This window comes from Liolophura sinensis, chromosome 5, assembly GCF_032854445.1.
Source record: "Liolophura sinensis isolate JHLJ2023 chromosome 5, CUHK_Ljap_v2, whole genome shotgun sequence".
Taxonomy (NCBI): Eukaryota; Metazoa; Mollusca; class Polyplacophora; order Chitonida; family Chitonidae; genus Liolophura; species Liolophura sinensis.
In genome coordinates, this window is record NC_088299.1 from 13,835,761 (window position 1) to 13,852,870 (window position 17,110).

Here is a 17,110-nt window from a genome sequence, read left to right on the forward strand (position 1 = left end):
GTGTCACAATACCCCATCACCATGGCTTGACCGCAAATTGTTGGACTCAATCAGATCGTATCTTACAAACCTGGCTGTTTCGTCCAATCACAGCAGTTCTTACTCAGGCACTCGGGTCGATCATTGGCACATGTAACTTCAGTTCAATGGAAGGTGTTGCTACCTCAGCTGATGTAAGCTCACTTATTTTTACTATTTTTTAGGTAAAATTTTATACGCATCATAATTAATCCAAACAGTGCTCGCCAATCTATGAATTACGCTTGCCATTCTGTGCCATTTGAGTTCATCAGTGTACAATGTAGGCTAATTACAACAGCGCAAACTGTCAAAGTTGTTGTTGTGCTCTTTATTTTAGCAATGTTAGTGCATGACGTACTCATCCTCAGTATTTAATAAGTCCAACTTAGTAGTTGCAAACGTAAAGTTGGTGGTAGCTCTGTGTGGCTAGGTTTGTGCAGAAATATATGTAAGCATTTACTTTCCCAGCACTCTTTGGTTCTCAGTGTGCTATCCTCAACACACTGGTGTTGTCCACAGTTAGCCCGAGACCTCGGTCTAAGAGTGGCTTATATATACTGGACCGCTAGCCATCCTTAGCCCGAGAGTTGTCTGCACCCGATTTCGGAATATTGCTTACAAAGAGCTACAACCTCATTCAATTCAAATGCATGCGTTTTAGATTCGTCCTGAATACACATAAAGCACGGCTATTCTGAAAGCTAAAATATTTACGCACATCTTGCCACAGCCGCTACTCGCCTTTACATCCCCACTCTCCTGTAAATCTTAGCTGAAGTCAAAAATATGGTTATATTTGGCAGGTCGCCATGCGCTGGCATGTTTTTAAAATCTGGGTTAGCGAGGCACGCTTGCGCAGCAGTGGATAACCTTTCCGGAAAATTTCCGGAAATTGAAATTCTGACGACTTGCCAGCTGTTGCTGTCAACAGCAAATGGTAACAGTCAGGGAGCGTTTTGTCTTTTCTGACGTACCTGCCACATCCTTTGGCAAAAAACTATCAAGGCCTTCACGCACCGTAATGCCTATGGTACCCAATTTTGAATGGAGCGGATGTCGAAGGTAACCCACGTTTTTCATTTGCTAAAAAAATAATTTTAATCTGATAGTTTGCACAAACTGTGAGGTCTGTCATTTTGTGCCATAGGCTTCTGTCAAATTTGAATCTCCTCAGTCATATGGCTTTGTGCCTGTCAGAACTGACAGCCAGCTCAAAACATAGTGACGTAATGAAAGGTCAACCATGAATGCACATGGGCGGGTAGCAGTAACATGGTTTTGTAGGTCAAAATGTCAACACGGCATGTGAGCGTAAGTCACAACTGTGAATTATCTTAGATTTACTGGCCGTAAAGGGTACAGAATGTTGGAAAACTTGGCAGAGGAAGACTCGGTGAACATAATTCATTGGAGTTTTGTCCTGTTAATGCATGTACTGGTACATTTTGCACAGATTTTTGTTGCGCGTAGTTTCTCCGCGGTTGGCTATTTTTACATACCACTGTTTTAACCTGGATGACTCCTCGGCTGTGATCTATGCCTAACCCCATATTAAAAGATCACAGCCGAGATCCTTGCCTAGTTCGCAGTAGGCCCAGTGTATGATGTGGTTGCTCGTAATGCCTGTCCTTTTCTGCGACCGATGTATGTCAGTTTAGTGATATGCTACGTTTTGGAAGTATGCACTGCACCCTTACTTCTATGTGTACATCACCTACTGGCATCATCTGCCATTCATGCACCATGTTTCAAATTTCAGTATAATCGCTCGGAAGTACTTCTTTACATGCATGTTAAATTTCTGTTTGTGCAACCCATCAAACCTACAGCCATTGCATATGTCACATATCCTTTTTTTAATACCATTGAAACAAGATTGGCCTTCTTGTCTGAGGGAGTTAGGACGCCAGTGCTGCCATGTGACCCAGTCGCTAAGAGATCAACTCTAGTTCATGCTGGCTTCCTCTCTGGCCGTACATGAGCAGGTCTTCCAGCAACCTGCGCATGGTTGTGGGTTTCCTCCTCACTCTGCCCAGTTTCCTCCCACCATAATGCTGTACTGGAATGCTCTTGAGCATCAAACACCAATGAAATAAATAAATTTATCATTTATACAGTATGCCAACAACATGCACCATTTCCAGCATGCACTTGTTCCCTTCTTTAAATGTTGCGTGCATCAAGTTCCCATAACATTCCCCTAATGCATGTTTATGTTATGCCATTCTCGGCTTCACACTGTCTCAAAAATGCATTTGTGTAAAACCTCTAATTGTGTTTTTGTGTATGGTTAGCAAAAACAGAATGCTGTGAAGTACTTAATTTTTGCATAGAACTAATTTTCGTATCAATAATTTACCGCAAAAAATAATTTCAGCGAAAAATATCCAATATTGAATGATGTGCTACAGGTCGAAGGTAAATTATGGTTTAAATATGTACAAACTCTGATGCTAAGGCTTTGTTGGTATAAAACAAAGTGGGAGTTCATTCGTCTGTAGTTAGATTAGTCTTCACTGTGCCAGTAAAGTGAAAGAAAAGTACATTCTAGCATGTGCTGGCTTCTAATGAATGTCGCTGTGATAAGCGCTATGTCATTAGCTGTGTCTCTCTTGTGATCCAATAAGTTCTAACAAACTGTGAAGTGTGTATAACACAATGGCCGTTTGACAGCTACAGCAATGTTTGCGGTTTCTAACCTGCTACAGAGGACGTTTAAAACTGAAAACAGTGCAAAACTTACCGTGTTGCTTGATAAAGAATGAGTGATTGGCGCCGATAATGGTGAATTCACATGTTTCGAAGTAAACTGCTCAAAAGGTGACAGGTCACTTTGCCAGAAGTTGATGAGTACTTTAAAAGTACTCATCAGTGAATCAAAAAGAAGTGACACCTGTTTGAGTACTGCTCACAGTAGGTGCGAAGATAATCTTCTTACGTAGTGTTAAAGCATCCCCCATTGTTTTAATCTATGATCCAGATCACAAGGATTAGTGACACTGCAGGAAACAAAGGAGAATTAAAGCCACCCATGATGATTCAGGTTTGACGTGCTTGAATAATTTGGGCCATATCTTGGAAAATTTAAGATTTTAAGATTTGTCTTTCAGTATTCTCTTAAATACACAAAAATTAATTCCAGCAAACATAGTTTTGGAGAAAACCCACAAAAATAAATTCCAGAGAATAATAAGGACTTTACAGTAATCCCTTGTGTTCCAAGTTCAACTGCTTGAACATTCCGTCTTATTCCTCAATATTTTAATCTCAGATGTGTTTGTGTTTCCATCACACTTGTATATTCCTTTAGATCATGTTACATGAATGTCTATTTTACGCCTGTGTCACTTTTGTGTTTAAGTTTTATACATGTAAACTATGTCCAGAAAATCTATGCTAATCTTAACTCTTTGTACAGAAACTATATTATTCTGGTTCCCAAAACCATTAACTAGGCCATCATATGGCTATAAACTTGTCATGTGTTACCAATGCAGATTCTAATCAACATACTGCTTCAGTTGTTTTTCCTCAGTTCTGTTAGTATTTGTGTATTATTTCAATCTCATGGCTGTATTAAAATCATACAAAATTTCCAGGTTCTAAACATATTTTGTTTTCATGTTCACACATCTGTGGCTTGTGCATAGCTGTATATATGTACATCTTTTACATGTTGAATTTTTGTTATTTTTTTCCCCCCTAAAATGGCTTTTGTTGCTCTCTGGCATCAGTATGCTCATGTATTGCAGCTTCTGTTATCAGCAGCCTCTATGGTTAAACTTTGTAGCTTATGTCGTACCCCGGGCGTCAGCATCTGCATCTGATAATGGAGAAAACGATGTTAAACAAAATGTTAGGAGGTGGTATCTTAAAAAGTACTGCGGGTATTGAGCTCAGGGTTTGCCCACTTGTAGAGCACAGTATAGGGTTGGTATCTTACAAAGTATGTCATGTATTGACCTGAAGTTTTACATACATATAAATCTCCTTGAGCATATTAATTACTGTAAATTACCAAATTCACGATTTCAGTTCTTTATGCATTGGGCTGAAGTTTTGCCTTCTTGTGTCTCATACAGGCGAGCCCTTTGGTAGCAATTATAAGTTTAGCATAACATGTTGTTGTTCATTTGTTTTTATTGCATTCTTACACCATTACACTTTTTCTGTAAGCCTCATACTGTTTGTGTTGCTCATACATGCTCTTGATTAAAGCCTTCTCTCATAATATATCGATAGTGTGCCAATTGTTTTATGACCAGAGGCTTGGTCATTTTCCTAACTAATCTAAAGTATGCAACTAATCGTTGCATACTTCATTGTTATCACATTGATTAAATGATGTAAAGTTTATCTTAAACACAAATCTCTTATAACATTACTTGAGTTTCCTTTTATCATACATGTAGTATGTGTTCAGTGAAAAAAAGCATAATTTACATGTACCTTTTTTAAATTTCAGGTTTACTTATCCTCAGCATTCTTGTCAATATGGGGTAGGCCAATCTTTTCACCTTTTATGCAACATTGGTAAGGACACATCATCTTTCAAGTTTATCAACAGCCACCTATTTTGCCATTTCAACCTTAAACTCCTGTTACATTATCTGTTTATGTTCTTCGTTATGCTGTTGCAAATCATTGTAAAATACATAGCAACATGTAAACATGGCCACAGTCAACAAGTGTGCTACAATGTCTGTATATGCTACTAGTTTTGCAAACAAAGGCACTTCCCAATTGCACTCAAAGTTGCAACAAGTGGTCTACACCACTCCTGGTGCTGAGGTAATACCTAAGGTTGGTTTCAAAACATTTGCCTTCATCCAGTATATTGTAGTTTGCAGGCAGTGGCCCAGTGGTTAAGATACACAAGATACATATAGCCACCCCAGTTTGGAAGGCAATTGTACACATCCCGCTCTTAATTTTTATGGCTCCTTAAGCATGACAATAATCCGTCGACCATGCTTGTGTGGTCGTCATCAAAGAAGTTGGTTTCAGAAGTAAAATTCACACAACACAGAATGCACTTGTCTAGCACTGCCAGTCAAAACCTGTGTGTTGCATGTGGCAAAGCTCACCAGCTGCTGACCAAAGGCCTATGTTTTTTTGTTTTTTTTTTTTCGGCACAGCCATGGTCTCAGTGAAATGCACAAATAATCAAATATTACGCAGTATCAAGGCCATATGTAGAGCCATTTAATGTCCACAAAACAGTTTGTCTGTGAAACTGTTGCACACCCAAACTAATCAAACTGTTATTAAAACTAGCTGACATACTGAGCAAAAATATCACAGTTTACCAATAAAAAGCTTTTGTTTTCATACCAATTTCTCTCATTCACACACTCCAAAACTCCCAAGCATGAATTTTAGTTGCATTTCATAAAATGTTATTTTTAATGTTTGGCATCACAACCTTCTAGTTTTTTCTACACATGGCCTTCGGTATTGCTTCAAACCAAAATCAAATAAGGTCACTTTCATATGTATATCATTGTTTCACTGTTTATCATATTGCCTCTCCATCAGTGCAACTTCGTCATGGTTCTTCTTATCAATCATAAAATTGGGTCAATTTGGTTAAATGTGTATATGTAGATCAAAGAAACTGTGTATTAGTAACCCATTTTGTTAACTTGTCTCTTTGCACTGATTTCCTCCTCACAATTTTATGTTCCTTGTTGCTACATTTACATGCACTGTGTAGCTGCAGGTGTTTCAGTTAATTAGTAACAATAGTTCTTGTTTACTGCCAATTCTCAAACCAAACCAGTTAATTTAAATAAAATCCTTTCAAAATATGTGGTTAACTGTGCATGTAGTTACATTTTTGTAACGGTAACACATTAAATATTATTCAAGGCACAACCATTTGCAGCATCAGCGGTCATCTCATGCCCTCCCTTAGCATAATGTATGTAAATCATGTAGGCAACACTTTTACAAAATATATGTGTAATCAAGCTAACAAATACATAAATACACCAAAGCGATCTTTTGACTTAAGCTTATCATGTCTTTTCTGATGTATATATATATGCACTACATAATATTATTCCATTTGCCAAAAAAATTGTTGTACATAGTTATCTTACCTCCAACTTTATTATATTCCAGATTCATTCAAAGGCATCTTCAAGATCCTTGTCAACCATGATGCAAGCCAAGTGCTGACATTCACCTTTCGTAAAACACAAGTACATGTGAGTGAGTTATGTAAATAAATTCTCCCACCACCCGTACTTCCAAATGTCATTCTTGTAATAAAAGTGTGACACAGTTGCTTTAATCTGTTACAGTTTAGCATTTAACCCATTATTGCAAGCCATAGAGTATAAAGTGTAATGGTTGCCAATGCATTTACAGTATAGACAGTAAAACCACAGCAGCCATCAGTGTTATTGTTTGCAGATGCGAACAAAATTGGTGTCTTTAAATTGCACTTGCAGATGGTGCGTATATTTGGTCTGTGAAACAGTTTGTTCATCTGTGTGTCTGTTCAGTCAAAACTTGTCATCAAATAATTGGCTTATATTTGTGAACTAAGTTCCCTTTGTACTCTCACTGGTTTCCACCATAATGCTTTCTGCTGTTAAATACGTAAAATATTCCTCAGTCCATTGCAAAACACCAATCAAATAAGTAAATAAACTAGCAGCATCATAATACTCACCCATCTCGATCTCCTCTCAGCTACAATATACACAACACAATATCTGTACTGTAATACTGTACATTACTGTACAAAGTATATGTACACAGAGGTATAACAGAGTTCATGTATGGCCCTAGTCGGCTGCCTGTATTCAGAGCTATTCGCCTGTCACCAATGCAGTCGCAGTCAGTTCATGCCCTCTGTGGTCCTAGGTGGCAAGGTTTGGTAACAACTGGCAGATGGTTGTGGGTTTTGAGCCCAGTTTCCTTCCACCATAATGCTGACCGCTGTCGTATAAGTGAAATATTCTTCAGTATGGCGTAAAACACCAAATAAATAAATTGTGGTTTTCCATGGGCACTTACATTTCATTAACCCATAATACTCATGAACATTATACGAGTCAACAAGTCTTCGGTACAGCATTAACAAACTATCAGATAAATAAATTGGAAGCATTCTGCCAAATTCAACAAAACATGCAATTTACTTGCAAATCCTAAAAGCCAAATTAAATTATGTACTGCACAACTGACTCTTCATCTCCTGGGTCAGTGCTCATGATTGCCTCATTAGCTTCAGTTAAGTGCATTCCTCTAGAGCTAGTTGTTTTTATGTAGTGCACACACTACCCACATTATGTGTTCTTATTTATTTTTGATACCTGTTCACATCAGCCCAATGCCAGATGGTTTTAGATATAAATGCTGTTCATGCAACAAATTCTGCTTGGTTATTATGCTTTAAAGCACCATCTATTCTTCTTTTCAGATCCTCTCCATTCCTCCCATGAGTACAACAGAAGACAACATTTTGGGGTGACTAGAGACAGATAAATCCATCATCTGCAATTAATCCTGCCATCTTTGATGAACACTTCACACTTCATTTTATATTTTCACCATTTGTGACGCAAACCTTGTTTCTGCACAGGTAGTCTAAATCACCTCTGTTGAGGCTTGTTGTCTCAATTGGTTTTAATCTTGGTGCATGCAATACAATCCATCAGTTTTCTTGTAAATCATCACTTCATTCGAATAAAGTTTGTCATTTTATTTAAAATAATAATCGAATATAATATTCAATTTTGTTGTCTTGAGTGAACAAATCATTACTCAGTTCTTCATCAGGTTGCATGGTCATTAACTTACTTGTATTCTTTTATATTATCAAATTAGAAATACAACAGTTAACTATTTCTGCCGTCTGTTTCTCCTGTACATCTTTGGAGCAACTTGGAGGTCTCTGAACTGTATCCAGATGTACAATACTTTTGAGTCTTTAGGCCTCATCAATTAATATTTCTGTTTTACTGGCAAAATCTTCTTTTTTTTCTAATGTTTTAAGGCAGTGCAAATATAAAACTCAAAAATCATCTAATTTGTGGCACATGTGGATTGTCCCAGTAATTGTTTAAGATATATTTATGTTATCCAAAAGCCTTCAAAAACAGGAAAATCACAAAATAAAATGGTTAATTTTCAAGTTTATTTTTGTTCGATCTTTCAACCTTTATTGTTGGCTCACCTGTAAAGCATAAATATAATTGCTGTATCCTTACATTCCAGGTACATGTACTAGTATACTTAATCAGGTACTCTTCATTTCTGTGGTCAACACATACCATTCAGTCATCATCCTTCATACATATGGCAAGCATCAATGGGGGTGGTGTAGTTGTGGGTGGTGCAACGTACCCACAGATGGATGCCTCAAGTTGTCTTGTAATAGCACACAGCTACATGAAGCATGGTTAGCAGCTTGACTCTAACTCACAGACAAACAAAGTGTAGGTTCAATCCCGGTGCTCGCAGGCAATCTCTGCTTTCCCAAACATCATAGGCACTTGGTATAGGTCACGGTATGCAGTATCTCAGGGTGCTGTTGGGCAGTCTTGCATTCATTCAATACCCTGTGCCTTGCATTCTAACATAATATAAGCATGCCCAAGGCTGGTGGTTTACCCTGGACAGTTTCCTCGAACTACAAAACTCGGTGCCATTGCGTTAGTTTATTAGTCAACATGCAGGCATATGTACGGCATGTACTAAGCTCAGGTTTTGCTCACATGGGGAACACAACACAAAGACATGTTCCATAGCTCATGCTCTGTTAACATTTTAGCTACCCAAATTCTTGTAATTTTTGGGACATTTATTACAAGTGCTGAAAGCATAATATTAAATTTCTTTCCTGGCTTTTTGGAAAAGTAAAGATATGTTGTTCGTTAGATGGTATAGCCATGTGAGTGAGTGGCTTGGGGCTTAAAGTCATATTTAACAATTTTACAGTCATATGACGATGAGGGAATGCTTAGCGTGTAGGTAATGTGCCTCCTTGTTGCAGGATGGAATTCCACCGCTCTTTTATCTAGTGCTGCTTCACTGAGTCGCTTTACCGAAGGGAAGTAAGGCGCCCCGCCCGAGCCATCATACTGATACGGGTCAATCAGTAGTTGCACTATCCCCTTCATGCTAAAAGTTACAACTTCCTCTTTTAAGGAGACACTTGTTTAAGTTCATATCCTTTGTGCTTTGTAAGTGTATTAAGTACCGTAAATTACCAAATTCACGACCTCAGTACTTTACGTGTTGAGCTCAAGTTCAATAGGCAGGAAACTCTTTCATAATTTCAAATCCCAAACAAACAACTGTCACACTGTACATTTTTTTCTCATGTTACCTTTACATGTTAAATTACATGTATTATCAGGGCAAGCTTTCAAACCAGCCCCAATGGTTAACTGTTGTACCAAATGTAGGATACCCGTGGGGAGCATTCTCTCTGACCTGAGCTTGGTACTTGTAGAACAGCATTACATGACTATGTTTCCAGACAGTCCCTGGGTATCATTCTCTCAATATATTTATTAAAAAGCTTTTATTTTCTATTAATATATAAAAGAGTAAAATATTAAACATGTGTCCAGTACTGCTAAAACAAATTAACACAACTATAATTTTATGCCTTATTATAAGTAGTATTAAATATAATGTGTGCATATAAACAATGGCATTGTTATTTATGTGACCAAGTGTAGTTTGCCATGTAATACTGTGCAATTGTGCAAGTCAGTTAGTGTAGAGCACTATGACGCTGTATACCAACTGTAAGTACACACTAATCGTTACATATGTTTATTGTGACGCCATAGTCCCATTCAAAGTGTCCCACTGCACTACAGTCATGTTTACAATGGCTTTAGTCTGTGCCATCCTTACTAACAATATTCACAGGATACAAGAAGTAGTGTATTGTTCCATTTTATAGAAACTGTTTATCCCAAACAACTGGACCAAGTTGATGGAGCCATTGAGCTTGAGTGGAATGTTGAGAAGATGCTGAAGCAGTCTGCCGTGTTTTCTCATCAAAACACAGCTCTCCTCTCTATGGAGAATCATCTGCTGCCATCACATGCCATTTTACACACCGTCTACTCAATATTCTCTCTGTATAATGCACACACTACACCAGACCTTTCAAATCCCACCCAGTTCTCTGTACAATCAACACACTTCACATATTAAACCCACCTTCCGTAGCTCATCCAAATATTCGCACAATGCACACTCTTTAGCCCACCCAGGTCACTACACACCTACTTCCATATCCCATTCAACAGTGTACAGACACTACAACCCACTGCCCATAACCCACCCTGGTCCCTCTAAACACACTCCAACCCACCTTTCACAGCCCACCCAGGTCTGTATAATAAACACACTACAACTGCCATTCCACAGCCCACCCAGTTAAGTATAATAAACACACTACAACTGCCCTTCCACAGCCCACCCAGGTCTGTATAATAAACACACTACAACTTCCCCTCCACAGCCCACCCGGGTCTGTGTAACAAACACACTACAACTGCCCTTCCACAGCCCACTCAGGTCGGTATAATAAACACACTACAACCCACCTTCCACAGCCCACCCAGGTCTGTATGATAAACACTGTACAACCCACCTTTCATATCCCACCCAGGTCTGTTTAATAAACACTCGACAACTGCCCTTCCACAGCCCACCCAGGTCCCAGTACAATAAACACACTACAACCCACCTTCCACAGCCCACTGAGGTCGTGTAATAAACACACTACAACCCACCTTCCACAGCCCACCCAGGTCTGTATGATAAACACTGTACAACCCACCTTTCATATCCCACCCAGGTCTGTTTAATAAACACTCGACAACTGCCCTTCCACAGCCCACCCAGGTCTCAGTACAATAAACACACTACAACCCACCTTTCATATCCCACCCAGGTCTGTATAATAAACACTCAACAACCTACCTCCCACAGTCCATCTGGGTCTGTACCATAAACACACTACAACCCACCTTCCACAGCCCACCCAGGTCCATACAGTAAACACACTACAACCCACCTTTCATATCCCACCCAGGACTGTGTAACAAACACTCAACAACCTACCTTCCACAGTCCATCTGGGTCTGTACCATAAACACACTACAACCCAGGTCTGTATAATAAACACTCAACAACCCACCTTTCATATCCCACCCAGGTCTGTGTAATAAACACTCAACAACCTACCTTCCACAGTCCATCTGGGTCTGTACCATAAACACACTACAACCCACCTTTCATATCCCACCCAGGTCTGTATAATAAACACTCAACAACCCACCTTCCACAGCCCACCCAGTTCTGTACCATAAACACTCAACAACCTACCTTCCACAGCCCACCCAGTTCTGTATAATAAACACACTACAACCCACCTTTCCTATCCCACCCAGGTCTGTGTAATAAACACTCAACAACCTATCTTCCACAGTCCATCTGGGTCTGTACCATAAACACACTACAACCCACCTTCCACAGCCCACCCAGGTCCATACAGTAAACACACTACAACCCACCTTTCATATCCCACCCAGGACTGTGTAACAAACACTCAACAACCTACCTTCCACAGTCCATCTGGGTCTATACCATAAACACACTACAACCCACCTTCCACAGCCCACCCAGGTCCATACAGTAAACACACTACAACCCACCTTTCATATCCCACCCAGGACTGTGTAATAAACACTCAACAACCTACCTTCCACAGTCCATCTGGGTCTGTACCATAAACACACTACAACCCACCTTCCACAGCCCACCCAGGTCTGTATAATAAACACTCAACAACCCACCTTTCCTATCCCACCCAGGTCTGTGTAATAAACACTCAACAACCCACCTTCCACAGTCCATCTGGGTCTGTACCATAAACACACTACAACCCACCTTCCACAGCCCACCCAGGTCCATACAGTAAACACACTACAACCCACCTTTCATATCCCACCCAGGACTGTGTAACAAACACTCAACAACCCACCTTCCACAGCCCACCCAGTTCTGTACCATAAACACTCAACAACCTACCTTCCACAGCCCACCCAGTTCTGTATAATAAACACACTACAACCCAGCTTTCATATCCCATCCAGGTCTGTGTAATAAACACTCAACAACCTACCTTCCACAGTCCATCTGGGTCTGTACCATAAACACACTACAACCCACCTTCCATATCCCACCCAGGTCTGTATAATAAACACTCAACAACCCACCTTCCACAGCCCACCCAGTTCTGTACCATAAACACTCAACAACCTACCTTCCATAGCCCACCCAGTTCTGTATAATAAACACACTACAACCCACCTTTCATAGTCCACCCAGGTCTGTATAATAAACACTCAACAACCTACCTTCCACAGTCCATCTGGGTCTGTACCATAAACACACTACAACCCACCTTCCACAGCCCACCCAGGTCCATACAGTAAACACACTACAACCCACCTTTCATATCCCACCCAGGACTGTGTAACAAACACTCAACAACCTACCTTCCACAGTCCATCTGGGTCTGTACCATAAACACACTACAACCCACCTTCCACAGCCCACCCAGGTCCATACAGTAAACACTCTACAACCCACCTTCCACAGCCCACCCAGGTCTGTATAATAAACACAGTACATCCCACCTTTCATATCCCACCCAGGTCTGTGTAATAAACACTCAACAACCTACCTTCCACAGTCCATCTGGGTCTATACCATAAACATTATACAACCCACCTTCCACAGCCCACCCAGGTCCATACAGTAAACACTCTGCAACCCACCTTCCACAGCCCACCCAGGTCTGTATAATAAACACAGTACATCCCACCTTTCATATCCCACCCAGGTCTGTGTAATAAACACTCAACAACCTACCTTCCACAGTCCATCTGGGTCTATACCATAAACATTATACAACCCACCTTCCACAGCCCACCCAGGTCTGTATAATAAACATAGTCTGTACAATGCTGAAGATGGAGTGGCGTATTATTTCAGCACACATGGAAATCATGTACGACAGCTGCCATCCTACACCATTGGCATGAAGCAAAACTATGACTTCTCCATCGGATGAACAGAAGTGTGAGAAGCGCTGTACCAAGGTGTCTTGGGTAGGCTGGTCCCACTTGTTCCTGTGGTTTAGTCCTATGGTCATGATCTCTTTCATGAATTTTCTCACAAATTAGGAAACAATTACAGGTCATCTCACATAACCACATTGCAAGGGGTAAATACTGAGAAAAGTGAACAGTTCAACTCCTTTCTCCAATGCATAAAATACATACGAGCTCACCTCAGCCAGTCTCATTTCTGATTCTTTCTGCAACTCATGATTTATATCTGGAATGAAAGGAAGACAAATATTTTTAGTTGTAGAGTCAACGTAGCCCTCACTGGTGCGGACAGTATATAGGTTCAAATTGTCTTATCCCACAATATCACAATCCACAAATGATCATGCATGCTCAGTGACTCCCTGTCTGTGCGTATAAACTGTGTACCAGTGGATAGCAACAGAGATATATGCTCAGTGACTCCCTGTCTGCGCTTACCTATTTCTTTGAATCACGAAAACTTACACTTATATCTACAATTTTTGTGCACTGACCTACCAAGAACGATATTGACAGCCATGATTCCCTGGCATTTTTCTGTTTTGTGGACTGTAAACAAATATTTCTATAAACCATCCAAGTATGGTTACAGTTTCTCAGACAAACACCAAACTAGAGAAGCTCACTGTCTCTCTAGCAACTTTACCACATTTGTGGAGTGTCAAAGCTGTCCACACCTGTATTATTACTAGGAGCCTGTTACACTAGCCCATACCTATACCTCGACCGAATATTTAAACCATTCACACAGTCAGTGACTGTTGTCATGTACAGCTAATCATAGGCTTGCGGTGGCTTGCCGTTTGTTGTTGAATCAATGACAAATTCTTATAGCACTATCTAATGAGAGAATGATATCTGTGTATGATGATGTCATTCTCTTTTATTTTGGTTTAGACAGTATTTGATTGTATCACCTCACTTAAACATCATGCGTTTTACGAACTGTTCAATCACGCGAGCAGTCGGTGTTCCCTGAATGCCTTATTAAACTTGTCTGTAACTTATGCGGCTCACAACTGAGTCGTACCCCAGACTGCAGCTGAGTTATACAGGTGAAAAAGTTTTGTTTTAGCTTTTGTACACTTTTATGCTGTGGACAAATGTAGACGCAAAAACCTTCATATCCAATATCTTCATATTGTTTGATAAATGTTTAATAAAGGAACATGTTTGTGTCATCATGTAGGCTATACTGGATTTATGCAGATTACTTAGAAATCTATGTTGCTTACATCTCACGGTGCATATTACTGTGGATTATTCATTGTGGCAAGACCCACACTAGCTGTGACATAGGCCTACTTGATATACACTATATTATTCTGTTGTACTTTTATCAGCATACTGAGACTGACTATATTGTAAGACTGCAAGCTCTCAGTGAAATAGGACAAGAATGTTTATAAAATTTATCATGGACTTTGTATTCCTTGTTTACATATTTATTTCAGAGCTTTTTGTACAACGTGGTTAGATTAATGTTATTGATGTGTAATAAACATGCAATTACTAACTGCTCTGGTGTTTTGAAATGTCTGGTTTTGTTTAATATGTCATAGCAATGGATATTATAAACGAAAACACGGCGCACTGAATATCGGGGCCTCCTTGGCTCAGTTGGATAGCGCGCTAGCGCAGCGTAATGACCCAGGAGCCTCTTAAGCTGTTCAAGCACAGCTCATGCTGGCTTTCTCTCCGGACGTACATGGGATGTCTCCCAACAACCTGCGGATGGTCGTGGGTTTCCCCCTGGCTTTGCCCGGTTTCCTCCCATCATAATGCTGGCCACCGTCGTATAAGTGAAATATTCTTGAGTACGGCCTAAAACACCAATCAAATAAATAAATAAATAAATGACTGAATATCTGATAAACATTGGTTGATGTTAATTTAGGGGTCTCATGGCAGGACATGCTGTAGTAAGCCGCTTTATTGACTGATTGCTATTTAGCGTCATATTTAAGCAGTTTTGCCACGTTACAAACGTTGCTTGGTGGTCTTTTTCCTTCGCGAACATCCAGAAAGGAGAATCAACATTTTACCCGTCTGAAGATGACAGTGAATGCAGTTAGTTTGAATAGTGATATATATATATATGCCTAAAACGTTAGAGTATGTAACATTGATCTGCGCATTTCAAAACAAGAGGTACCAAATATAGATACTGATTCTTTACACGTTAAAGTCGTAAATATTTGCGTCAAATTGCATATATAATATCTGTCATCAATTATTTTCTGAGGAAAACACCACGTACAACGTTCATATGTTATAGCACTTCGTTGGCAAATTTAGTTATTTATCTAAAAAATTGTGAAGTACGACGTTAAACCGCAAGCATAGATACATACATAGCTAGTTATCTCTTTGGAAGTTTACATTGTACTCAAGAATATTTCACTTATACCACAGGGGCCAGGATTATGATGAGAGCCCGGGAGAAACCTACGACAGTCCTCAGGGTGGTCCCAGGTCTTCCGAATTAAAGTTGGAGAGAAAGACACCATAAGCTAGACTCGAACTCACAGCTATCAACACTGGTGAGAGGGCTCTTGGATAATAATGCTGCAATAGCTAACTTTGGAGATCTCAAGGGCATTCCGAGAGATGAGCTAGCGGTCCTCAGTGGTACTAAGCCACGTGCTGCTCTATATGGATTGTTTATCCAATTAATATATTGCATATGCCGTGTATTTCTTTAATTTCACCGGTATGTCGAATTTCAAATATAACAGGCTAACAATGACCCAACCCTAACCCATATATACGCACTGCGAACTGAGTTATAAGCTGCCACTGCTGACTCGTGCTAGTGCTGCTGAATTTATACTTTATGTAAGTAATGTGGACACAGTATGTCACACCTTTTCTTAATTTGAATAAAACATCGCATTTCAATAGGAAAAAAGGTAGCATTCACCTAACCCTAGCCTAACCCTGGACAGAGACACCTGCTATTTGAGTGATGAACTGGCACTTCGGGCTCCTCAGCCACTTGTTACCGAGTCCATTCTTCATATACGTAGGCAGAATAAGTTGTGTATTTTCTTGATTTTATATGAATATAGTTTTGGAAACAGGAAAAGGTAGATTTACCTAACCTAGACATATGCGCACTGCTATCTGAGTGAAAACCAGTGTATAAATATCAGCCCTACCTCACATTATAAGCAGGGCTCAAATTAAACAAATTCTGTATCACACGTACTTTCATCCATTTTCTTGCTGTAGATAACATACTATATATTCCTTTGGAAGGTCTGCAGCAACCTGCGAATGGTCGTGGGTTTCGACTGGGATATGCCCCGTGTCCTCCCACCATAACACTTGCCGCCGCCCTACAAGCGAAATATTCTTGAGTGCGGCGTAAAACACAATTCAAATAAATAAATATATAATCAGGCACAGTGTCAGAGAAATAGCGCATATTGACAAATAAATTTCGATTTGGTTATGTCTTGGTTTGAAGTGAATTTGGACTCGCAACATCACCACTTCACAGAACCGTTAAGGACGAAGGAACATTAACATGAAGAATATATCAGGTAAAAGACCATTAAACACTGTAAATAAACATATGGTTGGCGTTATACTGTGTGACGGATACCCTCTGGGGTCGCTACATCCAACTTTAGAACTTGATGTTTAAAACCCATAAAATGGTTGGAAAAAATTTTTTAAAAAATCCATGGACCTATTTTGCTGGACAGCGTTTCTTGTAAATGATTTCAGCCTTTACTTTGACATGAAAACATTTCTTCATTGAAAACACGAATATAAGCCATCAGAGTGAGCGCAGAAAATTGTATGAAACTTGACGTACTTCTTCTTGATATTCTTTATTTGTTTCGATTTCACACGGTCAAAGGTTGCATAAAACTTAGAGAGAAAAGCCTGGTTTATGGTATGCACAAATAATGGGG

The 17,110-nt window shown here is 39.8% G+C and overlaps 1 long non-coding RNA gene across 4 annotated transcripts; it reads left to right on the top strand.

Annotated features, from left to right (window-relative positions):
• The first annotated feature begins 87 nt into the window (after positions 1 to 87).
• On the top strand, positions 88 to 7,765 carry LOC135465867 (uncharacterized). Of its 4 annotated transcripts, XR_010444073.1 has the most exons (5): positions 147 to 173; positions 825 to 1,083; positions 4,487 to 4,554; positions 6,148 to 6,233; positions 7,457 to 7,765. It is a non-coding gene; the product is annotated as an uncharacterized LOC135465867 (long non-coding RNA). The 4 variants fall into 4 exon arrangements; XR_010444072.1 differs by lacking the exon at positions 825 to 1,083 and having other exon boundaries at positions 88 to 173; XR_010444074.1 differs by lacking the exon at positions 825 to 1,083 and having other exon boundaries at positions 147 to 203.
• Positions 7,766 to 17,110: the final 9,345 nt, after the last annotated feature.